This window comes from Hemicordylus capensis, chromosome 1 (assembly GCF_027244095.1).
Source record: "Hemicordylus capensis ecotype Gifberg chromosome 1, rHemCap1.1.pri, whole genome shotgun sequence".
Classification (NCBI taxonomy): domain Eukaryota; kingdom Metazoa; phylum Chordata; class Lepidosauria; order Squamata; family Cordylidae; genus Hemicordylus; species Hemicordylus capensis.
Window position 1 is genome coordinate 318,564,954 of NC_069657.1, and position 19,865 is coordinate 318,584,818.

The 19,865-nt window shown below is 40.5% G+C and overlaps 1 long non-coding RNA gene across 1 annotated transcript in view; it reads right to left on the reverse strand.

Annotated features, from left to right (window-relative positions):
• Positions 1–16,571, reverse strand: part of LOC128348157 (uncharacterized) — a 28,045-nt gene extending 11,474 nt beyond the window's left edge. The window contains exon 1 of the long non-coding RNA XR_008317972.1: positions 16,500–16,571. This is a non-coding gene — a long non-coding RNA (uncharacterized LOC128348157). The remainder of the gene's footprint in view (positions 1–16,499) is intronic.
• Between the last annotated feature and the right edge of the window lie 3,294 nt (positions 16,572–19,865).

Below are 19,865 nucleotides of genomic sequence, written 5' to 3' on the forward strand. Positions count from 1 at the left end.
ACCTGGTTCAACTCGGTTCAACAGCATGAACCGAACTGCCATCAAGTTCTAATGGAGCAGTTTGCGGACCAACAGTTTGGTTTGAATACAGCTCAAATTTGAACTGAACCACTGTAGATGGTTCAGTGCACACCCCTGGGAGAAATGCTTGAACTACTGACCGGCACAAGGTTGAGGGAATGCCTTGACACTGAGACAGAGAAATGGGTACAGGGCAGGCAACCAAAGAGAAAATAGATTCACTTCACAACAATAAAACTTGGACTCTTGTAGAACTACCTGAAGGTAGAAAAGCTATAGATTAGGTTGCAAATGGGTTTTCACAACCAAATGTGATGAAAAAGGGGATGTCCAGAGATATAAAGCAAGGTTAGTTGCTAAAGGATATGCTCAAAAATATGGAGAGGATTATGAAGAGACATTTGCACCCTTGGTAAAATACACATCCATTAGATTGTTACACACAATTGCCTCTTTAAGAAAACTAGACAGACATAATCTAGATGCAAAAATAGCATTCCTTTAGGGAAGATATATACATGAAACAACCACCAGATTATGAAAAACCAGGTCAAGAAACACTGGTGTGTAAACTTCCAAAAAGTATATATGGACTGAAACAAGCAGCAAGGACTTTTACAAAGCTCAGAGATGGTAGGTGGACATATATACTTCCATATGTGGATGATTTTATTATTTGTCATCAAGATAAGAAAGATCTTGATGAAATAGTGAAAAAAATTAAACAAAGAACTGGAGATTAAGAAACTGGGATAATCTCCTTTTACTTAGGAATTCAAATTAAAATCAATTGTGGCTATTTCCTCCACTAAGGCCGAATACATTTCTGTAACACAAGTGTGTCAAGAAGTGTGCTTGCATAGACTTCTTGAAGACCAAACATATTGACACAAAATATCATTTTGTGCGGAACTTTCAAGAAAAGAACCGAGTTCATGTGAAGTATCATGTGCATCAGAAGAAATGATAGCAGACACTCTCATAGAACACTTGCAAAAAAATCAATTTGAGAACTTGCGAGAAGCATTAAGACTTGTGAATTAGGGAGCAAATACAATGAGAAGGGGGATGCTGGAAAAAAAATTCCATTGTATACATTTTCTGTGCTCTTCTCTATACAGTATTCATGTCTAGAGATGTGTATGGAACCACAGAACTGCGGTCCAGCACTGGGGTGGGGGTCCCTTTAAGGGTGGGGGGAGGGTGTACTTACCCCTCCGGCTGCTTTCCCCCCTCCGGCGTGCCTTTTTTAGTTAGCAATTGGGGCGGCAGGATACCTCCCTGCCGCCCCTTCCCCCTCTTGGCTGCAAAAAGCTTCAGGAAGCATTTTGCGCGTGCGGGTGCGCACGTCGCGCACGTGTCATATCTCCGTGACACGGGCAATTTTTTGTGGAAAAATTGGGACTTTGGGTCATGGGGTGGCATTGCTGGACTATTAAAGGCCCACAGAGCATGGTAGAGCCCTTAATTTCCCTTTATCTTTTCCTTTTTTGGCATTTTCAGTGGGTTTTTTCAGGTATCGGGATCCTAACCCCCACAATACCATAGACTTAATGCCTCGGTACTTATGGTTTCAGTATCCATGCTACTAGCTGGGAACGGAACCCCACGAACACCAAAGTCCTCCTGTAATCTTAAATCTAGGCATAGGGTTAAATTTATCTTGATGGCAGAATGGAAATTGATCCTTTATTGTTTTGTGGTGCAAAACATTGTTTTGTATAACTCCAGGAATAACAAATCACAAATGTGGTTCCCGCCCCACACCTGCTCAACTGAATGTATGCCAATTTTGCAGTTACAGAAAACAGGATTTGCAGTTGATGTAAATGACTAAGGAGAACAAAGGAATTATTTTTCCACTAGTCCTTTGCTTCTCTCATACGGATACATTGATTATTTACACGTCATACTATAAGACTATCTACAGCTAAGGAAATTATTCCCCATTTTCATGGTAGTATTCCAACAGAAATTTATTTTCTGCAGGCTGGTATGCCTTCTTGGAATCGTCGTCTTCTAGAAAAGAGTCATCATCCCATTTTTATTCAAGCATATATTTCTTCTGAAAGCTAAGACCTACAGTCAAAAATAAGTTCCTGGTGAAACCAAAAGTGATATTTTAATTGCACCAAGTTAACAAAAGTGAGCTTGTATTTACTATGTTTTGCATTACATTTGTTCTACAAAACATTATTTCAATGCAACACACATTCAAGTAAGGAAAGCTTTTTCCTTCAATTTAGTGAAAAACTATGGCATTGACTTTATTTCTACTGTGCTTCCATGGCAGGTCACTCATTATTTTTGATAGAAAAGTAGATGCATTCAATCATTGTCACTTGTTCCTGGAAATGTTTTCCAATGTATGACCTTTCTTAGCTTAACCTCATAACCACTTTTATTTCATATCGGACTTTTATTTCAATGAGTTTGCTATTAGTTTTAAACTTACCCTTCAACCCATAAGGCAGATGTATATGCTGAAACAAACACGCCTTCATCCTGGAGCAGGAACTGTACACATGTAACAAGACACTGGTTCAAGTCCATAGGAACATAGGAAGCTTCCATATACTGAGTCAGACCATTAGTCCATCTAACTTAGTATTGTCTACCCAAACTGGCAGCGGCTCCTCCAAGTCTGCAGGCAGGAATCTCTCTCAGCCCTATCCTGGAGATGCCAGGAAGGGAACTTGGAACCTTCTGCTCTTCCCAGAGCAGCTCCATCCCCTAAGGGGAACACCTTACAGTGCTCACACACTTCTAATCTCTCTTTCATATGCATACAGGGCGCAGGGGACAAGTCATGCTTGCTACCACAAGACCAGCTCTCCTCCCATAGGAGTGGCCCCATCAAGCCAATCCCCATGTTTCCTCAGCCTTGTGCTTCCAGAGCAGGGGTGAGCAAAAGCTTTGTTTGCACCTGAGATGAGCTCAGGTGGATGGCAGCAATCAGTCAATTAATCATGTACTTTGGTATCTGGAACAGCTCCATAGTTAGACAGAGATATATGTGCTGAACTGCCTGTGATAGTGATATCAGTGGGGAAGTCTTTGCTCATCCAGGCCATGATACAACACTGGCTGACATACTACACAACTTTATGAGCATGTTGTAATGTTGCATTTGCACAATTATGCAAGAGCACAATTTGAGCAAATGCAAAAATGGCACAACTAGAGTTGTGCAACAGTCGAGCAGTTGTGAATTTGTTTGTGCAAATTGAGTTATGGTTTAACTACGTAAATGTACCATTGCGATGTGAACATAAAGTTGCACATTATGCTAACCACCAATTCAGTGACAGTGGCCAGAAACACTCTCATATGTGCATCGGGCCTTTGGGTCAGAATACTTGTAAATATTTGGCTGTGAAGGGACACTTCATTGAATTACAGAACAACTTGAAAATATTTCAAAAGGTAGGCATATAAAACCTCCCAGACACCCTTTTCCCAATGCTATGGTCAACATGTATCTTTTATTGCCACACACTCTGTGTGTGTATGTGTACGTGTGTACACACACACACACACACACTTTATTTTATTGTTACATTTCTATACCACCTTTCATTAAAACAATCTCAAGGCAGTTCACACAAAAGTTAAAACAAGACTACAAAATTACACAACTGAAATATTAGCAAAAATATAAAAAATACAGATCTAAATAGTAGTAGTCCACTGTTATAGTTGTACACTGCTGACATTGCTGTCCTTTCAAACACTGACTTATACCCATGTTTACATATAGGTCAAAGGACTTTTCATGCTGATATGAAATGCATCTGGTATTTTGGGAGCTATCTTCTTAATGTTTTCTTCCCCTAAAAGGCCTTGTTTCTCACTTCTAGACTGCAATTTTCTTATTTGACATGCACCATCTCACCTGCTGCTTCAGGTAATTACACAGAAGAACTCCTGAAAACCCCTGGCCTTTTATTTAAATCTGCATTATCTTCCACCCATCACTTGCTAAACGTTCACTACCTGTGGGAGTCTAGATGACATAGCTCAGTTCTGCATGTCAAATAGTCACTTCAGTCCAATTAAGGTCTCATTGTATGACATTTTGGGCTATTGGAAAGGTATGAAAATATGGCATTTCTGTTACTCCATTTAATGGTATTGGTTTTTGACATACAGGAGATACAAATATTACATGCTACAATTTTATAGCTATTTGCTTTTTAAAAATAGAGATATGGCAGTGAAGATTTACTTGTCTTTGGACCACCATGGAGAGAAATTTATGTAGACTGTTTAATGTAGAATGGATAAAACAAACAATAAAGTTGCACTTTATATCACTGACTATATTATTGACTGGGTTTGATTTAACCTGGGTTTAACCTGTTGATCCCTGTTGAAGCGTCTGACCATATTGAATGTGTGTACCTGAGTTTGGGGACCAGGGATATATTGGGATTTCTGATAATGTACCAATCGCCCCACTGCCCAACACAGAGTCCCTAAGTGAGCTGTCGGACTTTGTGTCGGGTTTGGCACTGGAGTCCCCCAAGTTTGTGGTGCTGGGGGATTTCAATGTCTACTTTGGGACCAATCTGTCTGGGGCAGCTCAGGAGTTCATAGCGACCATGACAACTATGGGCCTATCTCAAGGGGTCTCAGGACCGATGCACGTTGCTGGTCACACACTTTATCTGGTCTTTCACTATGCTCAGGGTGGCATTGCGTGGGTGGGGACTCCTGTGATTTCCCCATTGTCATGGATGGATCACCATCTGGTTAAGGTTGGACTCACAATCACACTCCACCTTTGCAAGGGTGAGGGGCCCATTAGGATGGTCAACCTGACAAATTTATTGGATCCAATAGGATTCCAAGAAGTCTTGGAGAGATTTAGTGTTCACTGTGCTGGTGATCCTGTTGATGCCCAGGTCACCAGGGCAGTAGACATGATCACTCCTAAGTGTCCTCTCCAAAGTTCTTGAAGCAGAACTTGGAACCATCTATTACCCGCTGTGATATGTTTAATGTTGAGAAGCCTCAACATGTTTAATGTTGAGGCTGATATGACAGCTGTGTCCATTTCTTGAGATAAATGACCTCAAAACAGTGGTACATATGCTGGTAACCTCCAGGCTTGACTACTGCAATGCACTCTATGTGGGGCTGCCTTTGTACATAGTCCGGAAACTGCAGCTGGTACAGAATGCAGCAGCCAGGTTGGTCTCTGGGTCATCTCGGAGAGACCATATTACCCCTATATTGAAAGAGCTAAACTGGCTGCCAATAGGTTTCTGGGCAAAATACAAGGTGCTGGTTATGACCTATAAAGCCCTAACTGGCTTAGGCCCTGGGTATTTAAGAGAACGTCTTCTTCACTATGAGCCCCACTGCCCATTAAGATCATCAGGAGAGGTTTGTCTGCAGTTGCCACTGGCTTGTCTGGTGGCTACTCAGGGACGGGCCTTCTCCATTGCTGCCCCGAGGCTTTGGAACACGCTCACTGCTCCCCATATAGAGCCTCCCTATCTCTTACAACTTTTTAAAAGGCTGTCGACACATTTATTCACCCAGACTTTTAATTAGATACTATTTTAATAGTTTGATGGTTTTTAATAGTTTTAACATTTTAAATCTTAAATCATTGTAAAGTTTTAACCTTTTTATTTGTTGTTGTATTGTTTTGTTGTTAACCGCCCAGAGAGACTTGTGTTTTGGGCAATATACATATATTAAATAAATAAATAATAAATAAATTATTTGTATTACTATTATGAATATGTAAATACCACTTTTCAGTGGGGGAAAAAAGTCCTCAAAGCGGATCACTTAGACAAAGGGAAAATAATATGGTTCCCTGTCCCCTAAGGGCTCACATTTTAAAAATAAACACAAGGGAGATGCCAGTAACAGCCACTGGAAGGATACTGTCCTTGGACTGAATAAAGGTTATTGCTCTCACTCTGCTTAATAAAAGAGTCGCCACTTTAAAAGGTACCTCTTTGCCCAGTTAGCTTACAGCTTGTACTGTAAGTGTGTATACTATCTTACAAAGATTAAAATGTGGAAAATTTTTAAAAATGGGCTATAAAATCCAGTGATGACATTAATGGCTGATGTCCAGACTAACGAGCAATGAACAAAGTTGCTAGTGCAAGATGATCATGTAGCTGCACAGAGGCCCGGGGATGCTCACTGAACTAGCTAGCACCTTGGACAACCTTGGACATCTGCTTTGTAGGGGATGAGTTTATGCCACCCATATGGATGTGTTATGAACCAATGTTTGGAAGATTTAAGAAGCACCAAACCAGCATGATCCTTATTACAGTGATGTGCTCCAACAGGCTTCCCCATCCATTTCAGTGGAGGATAGCTCTCTCTCTACACTCTTCCTGCATTCAGACTATCCCTTTATTTAATGGGATATTATGCTACTCTGGTTGGGAAGCTCAGGCAGGTGAATCCTTTGGAATTCCTGAACTATGTGGATCCAGAGACTCATATTTGGTAAAATATACTGGAGCGGCTCAAGACTGCAATTACTGAATTACTTAACAATATTTAACATGTCACTTATTACATTCCAGTTTTAATAAATGTATAGTCAATGTGTTTGAATGTTATTTTTTTTTCACATTTTACTGTATTCAAGTAAAGTAAATAGAACATGTATTGAACCTGAAGTGAGCAAAACATGAGCCTGATTCAGACATTATGCTGTACACACTTATAGATGTCTGTACACTAGTACATGTATTTGTGTGAATGACTGTACCTGTATTCATTTTAAAAGTGAACCGGGATACAGGCCCTTCAAAGGTAAGGTACAGATAGGAAGTGTACTGCTGTACCTGCACTCAACATAACATGTGAATGATCTATACCCATGCACAGATCTTTCTGCATGTGTTGAACATAACATGTGAATGGGCCTATAGTCATACGAGTTACAATAACTGACAAACGGACTAGCACTGCATGGGTTCAACAGGGCTGTGCTGGCATGTGACAGAAGGAAGGGGGCATTTTCAACAATCTCCCCATAATAATAACTGCAATACTTTGTTTGTTAGCCACCTCATAACAAATGTTCTCTGTGGGTGGCTCACAACAAACCTTATCTCTGAAGACTATGGTGTGTCACAAAAATATCTCACTGAGGGTTGTGTGATAGTGAGGAACATATTTTTGTGGCAGACAGAAGTTTTCAGAAGTTCACTGAAAATGCCCCCTTACCTGCTTGTGCGCTGACAAATATGTCTGGAATTCAGCACTGCACAGTGCTCGTCTGGATGTCAGCCAGCGTGTATTTGAGAATATCTAAATTTCCTGACTGACATCTTTTGTGCATCTGTTGCTGGCTGACATCCATTAAAGCATCTGTTGTGTGGGCTGTTCTAATAGTTAATCAATGTAAGCCACTTTCTACAAGGGGTGTGCACAGAACTGTTTTTGGCAGTTCAGTTTGAATTTGAACTGAAGTTGAATCGAACCACTGGTCCCTGAACCAGTTTGGTTAAACCGGCTGGCAGTCCAATCAGTTCAATTGAACCAGGTTGAACTGGTTTGAACCAGTTTGACCTGGTTCAAGGGGCAATGCTTGTAAAGGTGAATCTGGTTTGGTTTGATTTTGATTTGAACCGGTTCTGCACACCCCTGCTTTCTACAGATATATGTCTGCTTTGTTTAATGTACACAACAAATAAGTTTGGAGATATTTCTATAGTCAGCCAACCTCTCTACCCTCAATCACTGGATGTATGTCAGATTTCCATTCTTTTGCATATGCTGGTACAGAGAGTGGAGGACTGGAGCGGACCCTACCTGTGCTTCCTGTGAAGACTGAAGAAACAGACACATGCTGCTGTGTAGACAAGTCTGTTCCATTCCTACGAATGCCTGCTCAGTTGCAGGCTGCAGTGGTAGCTCCACTGGGAATAATGGAAGTCCCATCACAGAATGCCTGCAACTGAGCAGGCATTTGTAGGAGCAGAACAGACCTACCTACACAGTGGGTCTGTTCCTTACATCTCTGCAGGCAGTGCTGGTGGGGTCTGCTCCCCTCCTCCATTCTCTGTCCGTTATGTAACCCAATTTTTGTACTGCACTGGCTGTGCAAGAAACTAATTCCCTTTATTTTGTTGGAATATCTGTTGAGTAAATGAGAAGATAATAATAAGGAAACTAAATGCATTCTTAGTCCTGCAACATAATCTCTTCATCTCTGATTTCCGTTTGTGCCCATTGCTTCAATGAGCCGTGGCCATTGTGAACGGGGGTGGGGGGGAGGGTCTGGCTCTTATTTGCCCTTCAACGTCATTTTATTTTCAATCCATGGCAATTAAAACAGAGCTGAAAACACAGATAAAGAGGACTGTATTATTAAAAAGATCCTTATGATATACATGTATAATTATAAACCAGTCTACAATGAGAATATCAAGCAACAAAGCAATCCACTGGCTTTCAAGTAAGCTTCCAGACTGCTCATCCACAAACCTAATAGAAAAGCATCATTACACCCTGCATGAAACCATTCTGAAATGTCTCAAGAAGATATTAAGAGAAGGTAAGGGGAAACAGAGATTAAGAGAAAAGGGGGGATTTTCAAGGAAGCTTGCAACATATATTGTACTAAAAAGAAGCACAGCTACTCTAGTATCTTTACTGGTGTATTTATACCAACACTTTTCAAAGTTCCTTTCTCTGGGAAAATAATTCAGCAGATCAATCCCAGAAATAAATAAATAAATATATAAATAAATAACCTTGAGAAGGAGAAAAACTGTGTCTTGACTTAATAAATACTTCGCATGTCTTATCTCACTGAGCCAAGAGAGATGAAAGTTGGTTCCTTCATCATCATGCAAGAAAAGTCTGTCTTAATTTCAGAGTCCATTACTTCAGAAGCGCCTTTGATTAATGCTCTAAGGAGAGCTGGAAGTCCAGTCTGTACATTTAACAGCATGATTTAATAAAAAAATATGTTTGTAAGTCAATCCTTGAAACCAGTATCCAAGAGATTATAAGAGCCAATTGTGATTACAAAAAGTGCTGAACAAACTTAATCACCCCCATGCCTGCCCTGCATTGTAAGTCAATTAATTAAGAGGCACTGTACTAGAAGTGAATGACTTTTACTACCATTTTAGAGAGATACAGCTTCCCGTAGGTTTTGCCCCTGAACTCACCTAACTTGGAGGAAAGCTCCATTGAAATCTATGAGGATTTTCCATGTATAGATAGATTGTCAACAGGCTTAACAAAGGTTGGGGGAAAGAATTTGGGCATGAATTTATTTCTAAACGCTCCCTCGTTAAGTGGTTGGGATTGTCAAATGGGGAGGCACATCTGGTTGCTATATATGAGATTTTATGTTTTTTAACCTAGCACAACATTCTTTTGTTGTGCTTGAGTGGCCTTTCTGGGTTGCAAATATAGCCGTTCTGTAACCAGCATTACCATTACTTATACAATCAATTTCTATCAGTGGACTTGTTTTTGTGTTCAGGACTTACTAGAGTTTTGCTTAGGCCTCAGATACCAGTGAGTCATCTAAGTGCTCACATAGTTTGCATACTACATGCCATGAAGACATCATTAAAAACCCCTATATAAAATGAATCCTATATAAAGTTCTAGCCTGCAATAAAGCAGCCATGTGAGGAACATTTGAAATACTTTGTTTAAAATCATTTAGGTTTCTTCTTATGCCCTGTATCTGATCTTGGAAAAACCTGGAGCTTGGAGGTTAGATCCAACAAGGAAAGAAATATATACTTGTGTCAAGAGGGACAGATCTCGGTTCTTTTCAGCTATACCACCACATGCTTTCAATTTTATTATTTAGCCTTTTGGTGACCTTCAAGAAAAATGACCTACTTTTCAAATATCGCTCGATAAAAATGTCTGGGGAAGGGGCAATCTAGTTCAATTAAAATTAAAATCAACGAGTGCTTTGATATTGACTTCAATAAGATCATCTCTGGGATCATAAGCATTTCCATCAGCTTCATCTACATCATCTATTCATACAGGACTGAAATGTTTCCCTGCTATAACTTCAACCTGTTTGTGGTTTTATATCATGTATGCACTGTGTCATCAAGTATATTTCTGACAGCAACTGAAGGTTCATAGATCTAACTTCTACAGGTGAAGACAATTGCCTGCCAAACAACTAGTTTTCTTACCAGTCATGATTCTAAGCAATCAAGTACCATATTTACCCAAATCTACGATGAGGGTTTCCCCCATTTCTTTCCTATTAAATGGGGTTGTGTTTCTTCTTCTTCTTGGATTCAGATTCCTCTTTCTTTTGGGTAAATACAGATATAGCTTATATTTAGCCTCTATCTTTTAATGTATCATCTTACATTCAGAATCGACTTCTATTCGGATAAATTCTGTATTGTCCCTCAGAATCATGACATTCTTTTCTGGAATATAATTTTGATAGAATTGTCTTGAGTTTCTTGTTTCCTGTATTCAATCTGTCCAAATGCTATTTTTAGATTAGAAAAACAGAATTACATTTTTGTTTTTTTAAAAAATGTTCAGGTGGTCAGATAGAGTGGACACTATGCAAGTATGTCCACAAGAGCATACTGGCAAGTCCCGCCCCCCCATGTGCCTGTAGCTCCACCCTCTACCTGAATTTGAAAGCACAGTAAGAATCTCTTCCTGTGTACATCCTTTATTTCCTAGACGAATGCTGCAGTCATGGATGACATAGGGGCAAAGTTATGAGCCACACAGACTTGGCAGACACTGTTGTGTTATATTGTGTGTATCCAGGTATAGTGTCCATGCTTTTTGAACACCTGAACAGGGTTCTTTGTCTGATGTTACCACATGGGCATGGGTGGAAACTCTTTAAAATATTTGTTTAAATATTAGCACCCCTGCTAACTGGGCAAAGAGGCACCTTTTTAAGGTGGTGATTCTCTTTATTTAGCAGTGGGAGAGTAATTGGCCCTATCCACCCCAGCACAGTACCCCCAGTGACTGTTGCTGGTGTCGTATCTTACATTTCTTTTTAGACTGTGAGCCCTTTAGGGACAGGGTTCCATCTATCTATCTATATAATTCTCTAAGGCAGGGATTCTCAACGTTGGGCCCCCAGATGTTATTGGACTTCAACTCCCATAATCCCCAACCAAAGGCCACTGGGGCTAGGGATTATGGGAGTTGAAGACCAATAACATCTGGGGACCCAACGTTGAGAATCCCTGCTCTAAGGCGTACCTGTATCCCGTGCATGGGATTGGCAAGCAGAAGCACTATGGTGACTGGGCAGTGGAGATTCCATATGCAGATAGGAAGGAAGAGCCTGTGGCACCATGGTGATTGGACAGTGGGGATTCCATTTGCAGATAGGGAGGTGGAGCCTGTGATTGTTAAGGACAGTTGGAATGCAACTGTTTACTGGCTGGAAGATGTTCTTGATTGTAGAGGAGAGGAATAGATAGATAGATAGATAGATAGATAGATAGATAGATAGATAGATAGATAGATATTCGGTTTTTATACCGCCCTTCCAAAAATGGCTCAGGGCGGTTTACACAGAGAAATAACAAATAAGATGGAATCCTGTCCCCAAAGGGCTCACAGTCTAAAAAGAAATGTAAGATAGACACCAGCAACAATCACTGGAGGTACTGTGCTGGGGGTGGATAGGGCCAGTTACTCTCCCCCTGTTAAATAAAGAGAATCACCACGTTAAAAGGTGCCTCTTTGCCAAGTTAGCAAGGATTGTCTGCATGCAAAACAGATACTCTGCCACTGAGCTACAGCCTCATATATATGCAAGATTGTTTAATTTTTTAAAAAAGATAAAGGAGGTTTCAAACGTCAGTCCTTCACACAGAAGTGAGAATCTTTGTCCTTGATCCTATTCATTGTCTAAACTGGCCCTCAAGCAATGGTTGAAGATGGCTCCAGAGTTTGTGTGTCTTTTCGCTTGATGACAAATGTGTCTGTTGAATTCAGTATTTTGTTTTTCACTTCTCTTCAGAACTGATCATTCATTTGTATTTTTAATAGTGAGGCAAGAAGCAGTCCTGAATGAAATGTGTTATGTGAGACAATTGTTACAACAGCTATCACAAAAGGGAGGCAAAACTATTCAAACCAGAAACATTACATTTACGAGAGTCTGTTTCCTGTGTGAAACTTATATTGCAAACCAACATTCATATGAACTGAAGCCATTCAAATATTTGTTTTGTGTTAATTGAGTACTGACAATTTTATTATCATATACCTTTTAAAACTGCTTGCTATTGGATTAATTGGAATGGTAAATAATGATTTAAGAATTTATTTCCAATTTGTTTTCTTTCCTTATTTTATTGGGTTTGGTAACCTTTTATTGTTATTCCGAATGTACAGTTTTATGCTGGCTATTTTTTAAAAAATTATTTGTTAAAACAATAATGCAGTAAGTTTGGAAAGGGAAAAAATATTAGAAACATATAGCTTGTTGCTATGCATATTTATTCAAGAGTCAATGCAACTAATTCAGTGAAACTTACCACACTTCCTGCCATTCCATTTCCCACCCTCTGCCTTTTGAAAAGGCAGTATGGGATGAGTGGGAGGAGAAGAGGAGGGTGACTGGTGGAAATGGCCACCACCATCACAACCATCACATGAGGGAGATGGAGGTGAAAATGAATTGGAGAGTGGATGTGGTGGATACACTCTGGACACTGTTGTGTGAGTGGGCAGATTGAGGGGGGAATTGGTGTGCAGCATGCTCCACATACTGTGGGATTGACATGCCTCCTAAGTTATTGGGGGAGGGACTTGGGACAAGGCTGTCTTTTATTATTGGTTGACTGGTTGTCTGTCAGTGTGAGTTCCACTTGTTTTAATGAGCTCCAGCTTAATATAATCCTAGCATGTGTAGAAGGAAGTTCCTGCAAGATAGGTTCTCCACCCGCTTTCCTCCCTGAAGCTACTTCTTGTGGGCCCTGAAAATCTGAGGTTTAGGGCACCCCCTCGGATGAGACACAAGAATCTTCTGACAAAAGGCAATCACAGCCTCATTATTGTGAATTGCTCTTGATAATTTTAGCTCTCCTTCGTTCAAAAGAGAGTATCCAAATGTAAAGGGTGCACATACATTTCTTTTTATTATTTCACAGAAAGTTCTGTTTTTTCACATCCAATCTACCTTCTTCTTTAGTGCCAATACGCTGAACTGATTAAAAGGGAACTTAGAGAAGCACGGTGGACATCACAACTTGCTAAATCGTTTCTTAGCACTTCTGCTCTCACCTCTCTAATGCATATTTCTGCTTTAAAGGATTCCAAAGCATGTGAAATATGTTTACAGAGAAGCACTGAACTCAGGTTTCCTCTCAGATATTTCTGGTATGCCACAAGAATGGTATAGACACCAAAAAAAACACCAGGAACCAGATTAATCATGAAGGTTATGTAGATAGTTGGTACCAACATAACCTTCTTAGCAATAGCAATAGCACTTACATTTATATACCGCTTTATAGCCAGAGCTCTCTAAGCGGTTTACAATGATTTAGCATATTGCCCCCAACATTCTGGGTACTCATTTTACCGACCTCAGAAGGATGGAAGGCTGAGTCAACCTTGAGCCCCTGGTCAGGATCGAACTTGTAACCTTCTGGTTACAGGGCGGCAGTTTTACCACTGCGCCACCAGGGGCTTCTTGGTACCAACATAACCTTCAGTTGGTAAGGTGCACTTGTGCATCTGTTTCAGAAATATGGCTATTATGCAGGAGAATATTTAAACAGGTGGGTCTCTGAAAGAAAAACAACAAAAGTGTCTTTGAGTGTCAAGAAAATGCTAGTAAAACTTCTTGGGCAGGAGCAAAAGTGTTGACAAATGATATGGAAATTAGCTGCCAATGTTTATAAAATGTTATTTTCAGAATCTGCCTTTCAAGACTTTCAGTTGGACAGGCACATTGCTTGGGCTTTGCTTTTTCTTCCTATAAGTAGAGGCACTCTTACCCCTGGATGTCGGGGCTGAAGTCCAGGGCCCTGGGGCTCCCCAAATCTGTCCTCCATGGTGTGGTCACCGCTGTCCCACACTGTTCTGGGCAGCCGAGTGTGATTATGACCTGTGCCAGATGCTTTAGAGACAGAGGCAGAAGTGGGGAAAGAAATATGTGGGATGGGAATATGTTAAGCTATGTGTTGAAATGTTTCTGCTAATGTATATTTGCATAAATATGCCTGTGTTTATATTCTTACATTCTTGTGAGTTCAGTTGCTGTTTGTGCCCTCAAGAACCCATGTGTTAAAGATACTATGTGTATCGTGGTGTGTGTGTGTGTGTGTGTGTGTGTGCGCGCATAGTGTTTAACTTGCAGCTGGGGGGAGGGCTCCAGCAGGGAGAACCCTCCTCCAAAGGCCCTTAGTTCCAGGCTCCAAAATTACCTAGGTGCACTTCTGCCTGTAAGAGCGGTTCTCTGCCCACCCAGCCACCCACCCCACTTCTGAAATGTTTGAGGGTTGCTACATGCATGCATGGATATCACTTACTTTTTCATCACATGATTGCTCAACAGTTTATTATTCACAGCTGAAGGCTAAATGTTTCACAGAATTATGCCAGGAGATTTGTGATTGATCTCCTGATGGTTTTTACCCCTCTAAATGCAGCCAAGCTATGGATGCTAATTTGACTGGAGAAATGGTATGAGGGCTGGGGCATCTAATACTTCCTTGCAACATTTTGAGAATAAAAATCATTCCCTCGATCTGTGATTGTTCCATAGCAAAACATTAGAGACACCTGGATCATGCTATTGTATCATACTGTATCATCCAACTATCTCCACTCTCAGCTCAGAAAATAGTTTATAATTTTCTTCCCCAGTTCTGAATCTGGTTCCTGTTGCATGCCCAGTGATATGATTTGGAATGCAACAGGACCACCTCTAGTCTGTCCTACAATCCTCTTTCAGTTTCCCTGCCTGCCTGCCGCCTCCTTGCAATCCCTTTCCTCCCCCTTTACCTTATCTGACTGCCGGAGACTAGAGAGAAAAATTTCACTCCCCATTCTTCCTCCTGACTTAGTTAGAGCCCCTGGTGGCGCAGTGGTAAAACTGCCGCCCTGTAACCAGAAGGTTACAAGTTCGATCCTCACCAGGGGCTGAAGGTTGACTCAGCCTTCCTCCTTCCGAGGCCGGTAAAATGAGTACCCAGAATGTTGGGGGATAATATGCTAAATCATTGTAAACCGCTTAGAGAGCTTCCAGCTATAGAGCGGTATATAAATGTAAGTGCTATTGCTATTGCTATTGCAACATGCCAGAAGCCAGGAGTGCTGGTAGTGGGGATTTCCCTGAAATTTCAGAATTCATTGTGTTGTCAACTGTTACTCATACAATACCTATGGGGGGGAAATCAGTGCTCTAGCTCAGGGATTCTCTACCTTGGGTTCCCAGATATTGTTGGATTTCAGCTCCCATAATCCACAACCAAGGGCCATTGGGGCTGTGGATTATGGGAGTTGAAGTCCAATAACATCTGCGGAAGGCTGAGAATCTCTGCTCTAGCTGTTATAGTTTCACTAAAGAAATACTTTAAAGTTAGCAGAAAACTGCAATCCTGGAAAGAGAAGGAAAAACACACCCCGATTGATACTTCAGCTGCAGAGATAGGAGGCAGATCTTTGGCATAATTTACATTAAGGTAGGGATAAAAGCACCCACCACCACCACATCCCCTGCCAAGAAAGATTCCATTTCAGCACTAATCCTGGGTGTATAGAGGGAGGACACTCTGCAGTTAACAGTAATGCAAAGGCACCACTGTTAGTTATTCTTGGGCTCTGCCTAACAGCAAATGCTAGGGCAGATTTCTTCCTGTTGTGTGTGTGGTGGGGTGCTAGGGATGTACGGCCAGGTTCAATACTGAACAGGTTCGACATTGAATCGATTCAGTTGGATGGTCTGATATTGAACCGAACACACACACACCATTCAGTTCACTACTGGACTGAACCCCCCACCCCCGGCCATTCGAGGGGTGCTGGTTCACGGTTAATTTTTTTTTAAAGTTATAAAATTAAATTCTACTTACTGCCACCTGGTCCAGAAGCTTAGATTTGGCTGTGAGGGGGTCTCCAGAAGTCCCCCCTCCCCCTCATAGCCTCCAAAATGGCCACCGCAACGGAGGTCAGGCCTGGAATGGGCTGAAGACTGCACAAACCATGCGATTTGTACATAAATGGAGGTTAGTCTGGACTCAAACCGAACCAGGCAACCCAGTTTTGTGCACACCCCTAAGTGGGTTGGAGAAATACTAACCTTATGGCACTTCACTTGGGGCTCAAAAGAGATGTCAGACATATCTTAATAAGGCCTGTAGTATCAGAGAAAGAGAGAGTTCCTCAGCACCCACCCACCCCCAGCAGTATCCCACGCAAATCAGAGCTGCAACCTCCTCATTCATTGGTAGCAAAGTTTGATGAATTCCCCCCTCCATGTAGTTTCTCACCTTGATACTTTTGGAGCCTGTTAGTTGGCAGCAAAGAAGGCAGAGAAAAGCAGCAAATAAACTGCAGTATCTCTGCTCCAGAGAAGGACAGGAAAGTGATGTCATAATCCCATCAACCTAGAAGGTGTGTTTTCAGTTTCCACAGTTGCTAGGCTAACTTTAAAGTATATTTTATTTAAAACTATAAAAGTTACAACAATTATTATTGTTTCACTTCCTACTGATTATGTGACAATGAAGTAATGGGATTGGTACAGAAATCTAAGAGTTAGGGAAAGTCCCTATTGTAATATTTCCAGTGCTCTTGTCAAACACAATAAAAATTTCCTTGTGTTTGACACACTGTGATGATATCTATCTATGTATCTTTCTATCTAACATATTTTTATACCACTCAAAACTTACGTCTCTGGGCGATTTACAATAAAAATAAATAAATGACAACAGAAAAAGTTAAAACATTACAACAATTTAAAATTTTAAAGCAATGTTAAAACTATTAAAACAGTATTTAATTAAAAGCCTGGGTGAACAGATTCATCTTTAAAGATTTTTTAATAGTTGTCAGAGATGGGGAGGCTCTTATTTCAGCAGGGAGCACATTACAAAGCTTCAGGGCAGCAGTGGAGAAGTCCCGTCCCCCAGTAGTCACCAGACAAACCACTGGCAACTGCAGACGGAGCTCTCCAGATGATCTCAATGGGCGGTGTGGTTCATGACAAACAAGACGTTCACTTAAATACCCAGCTCCCGAGCCATTTAGGGCTTTATAGGTTATAACCAGCACCTTGTATTTTGCCAGGAAACTTATTGGCAGCTAGTGTAGCTATTTCAATACAGGAGTAATATGGTTTCTCCGAGATGACCCAAGGAACATCCTGGCTGCCGCATTCTGGACCAACTGCAGTTTCCAGACTATGTACAAAGGCAGCCTCACATAGAGCGCATTGCTGTAATCCAGTCTGGAGGTTACCAGCATATGTACCACTGTTTTGAGGTTGTTTATCTCAAGAAACAGATGTAGCTTGCATATCAGCCAAAGCTGATAGAAGCCATTTCTGGCCACTGCCTCAACCAGGGACACCAGGGAGAGGCTTGGATCCAGAAGCACCCCCAGACTACATACCTGTTTCTTCTGGGGAAGTGTGACCCCATCCAGAACTGGCAGATCAAAATTATCTCCTGAGTTCCAACCCCACACAATGAGTACCTCCATCTTATCTGGATTCAGTCTCAGTTTGTTATCCCTCATCCAGCCCATCACCACCTCCATGTAGGCATTTAGGGAGGTTATGCCTTCTTCCAATGATGCTGACATGGAGAAATAGATTTGGGTGTCATCAGCATATTGATAGCACCCTGTGCCAAATTGCCTGATTTTCTCTCCCAGAGGTTTAATGTAGGTATTAAACAACATTGGACTAGGCACTAGGGAGAAGGAAAAAGAAACATGTCTGTCCAGTCTTCTAATGCCTCTGGAACAACAGGTAAGAAAGTAGGGGAAGTAGGTACTTGGACGCAAAGTGGGTGGGAGTAGGCAGACAGGGTTTATGGTTCTTTCCGAGTTTGAATTAAAAATCCAGATGGGGAAGATTTTTTAAATATCATGTTTAATGTCACCAGTGTTCTCACACCAGAGGATAAAGGAACCTTCCAAACTGCACTCAAGATAAAACTAATTGTCATCCCTAAAAAAAGTAGCCCCTTGGGAAATGGTTATCTCCCAGTTCTGCCCTTTTGTGCTAGCTTTGTGACTGCAGAGTATTTTACATAGGGGAACATCCAAAAATGGGATTCCTCACCCTCAGTCTTAAGTGGTACAGTTCTATCTGTTCTATCACTTTACAACATAGCCATCTTAATCAATCTTAATCCAGGCCTCTATCTGAGACAGTGAAGACATTTCTTTCTGTGTTGTTTAGTCTCTGAGTGCTCATTCATATATACTCCAGTCATCAAGTGATAAACCTCCTCAACTTCTAGATAAAAAAATACTTTTCCAGAATTAGCAAGAATATTAAAAAGGACCAACCAGGTTATTTTACCAAGATTTAATTAGGTCTCATTAGTTTCCTTGAATGCCATAAATGAAAATTACAAGCAAAGTAATGATTATGAGCAAAATAATAGTTCTGCTAATAATATGTTTTGTACCTGCTGATTCAAATAATATTTATCTATATTGTGAACAGTGTTTATATAGTGAGGAATGAAAAATAATGATATAATTTTTTAAGGTAGCAGAGTACTCAGTATATTTTATGTTTTAAAAGCCGGAAGAATTTCCCGTGTTGTGATTGGTGCTTGATAAATTAGCAAATGTCGAGTGTCAATTGCCTTAAATATATAATACAGACAACATATATCTGCAATTATAGTTTTGTAATGCGGAAGTTTGAACAGTAGGCTGTACTTTCATTTCTTTTATTTAGAAACATACACACTAGATTTCTCGTTTCTACCGCCACACAAACCCGCTGTGCCTGAACTATTTCAAATGGATGCCTGGGGTTGTGCAGTTATTCTGTCAGTGGATTTTAGTACCCAATGTTCGTGCCTCCCTGAAACCCATGCTCTGGAAGAAGTGATTACATTTAGAAGTGACATTTAGAAGTGGCAATGCTTCTCCTGCAAATTGCTTGTCACTTAAAATAGATTGTTGATACTGTGTCATCAAATGATAATGTAGGATATAATTAGTCCTTTTCAAAATTTTCTGCCTTTAAATACAGAAATTATACGCATTAGGTATGCCTCTCAAAAATACGATGTATCAAGGCATGCAAATCACTGTGTCTTTATAAATATTTTCTTAGGAAGCAGAACATTCCATTAATAGAGATCCAATCAAAAAGCACCCATTAACATCCACAGGGTCGTTCCTTAGCCATCTTGACTCTACGGCAGCCACTGCAATGATGACTTGTCAGATATAGTCAGAGTGTTCAAGATAACTGAGAAGTTCTATTTTCTGAAAACTGGCCAACCACTTATTGAACTTACCATTATCAAACATTTTTTCGGTGTCAGAGGTTAAGAAAAAAATTGCAAGTATGGAAGCAATGGAAGGGAAAACTCTGTGTGTGTGTGTGTGTGTGTGTGTGTGTGTGTGTTCTAAAACAGAAGTTCTCCAGCTTTGGGAAAAGGACCCCATTAAAAATATATATTATTCAAGTCCAGTAACAAACTGAAAAATTTGTATCTACAGATTAAATTGGCTGGGAAAGGAATGGGATGAACATAATGTTATATAAATATTTATTTGTATTTGTTTTTAACTATTATTAACTATTTTATTGATTATAATCTTTCAAAGTTGTAAGCTCAAATCCAAAACATTGCCAACATGTGACTCCAGAAAATGGT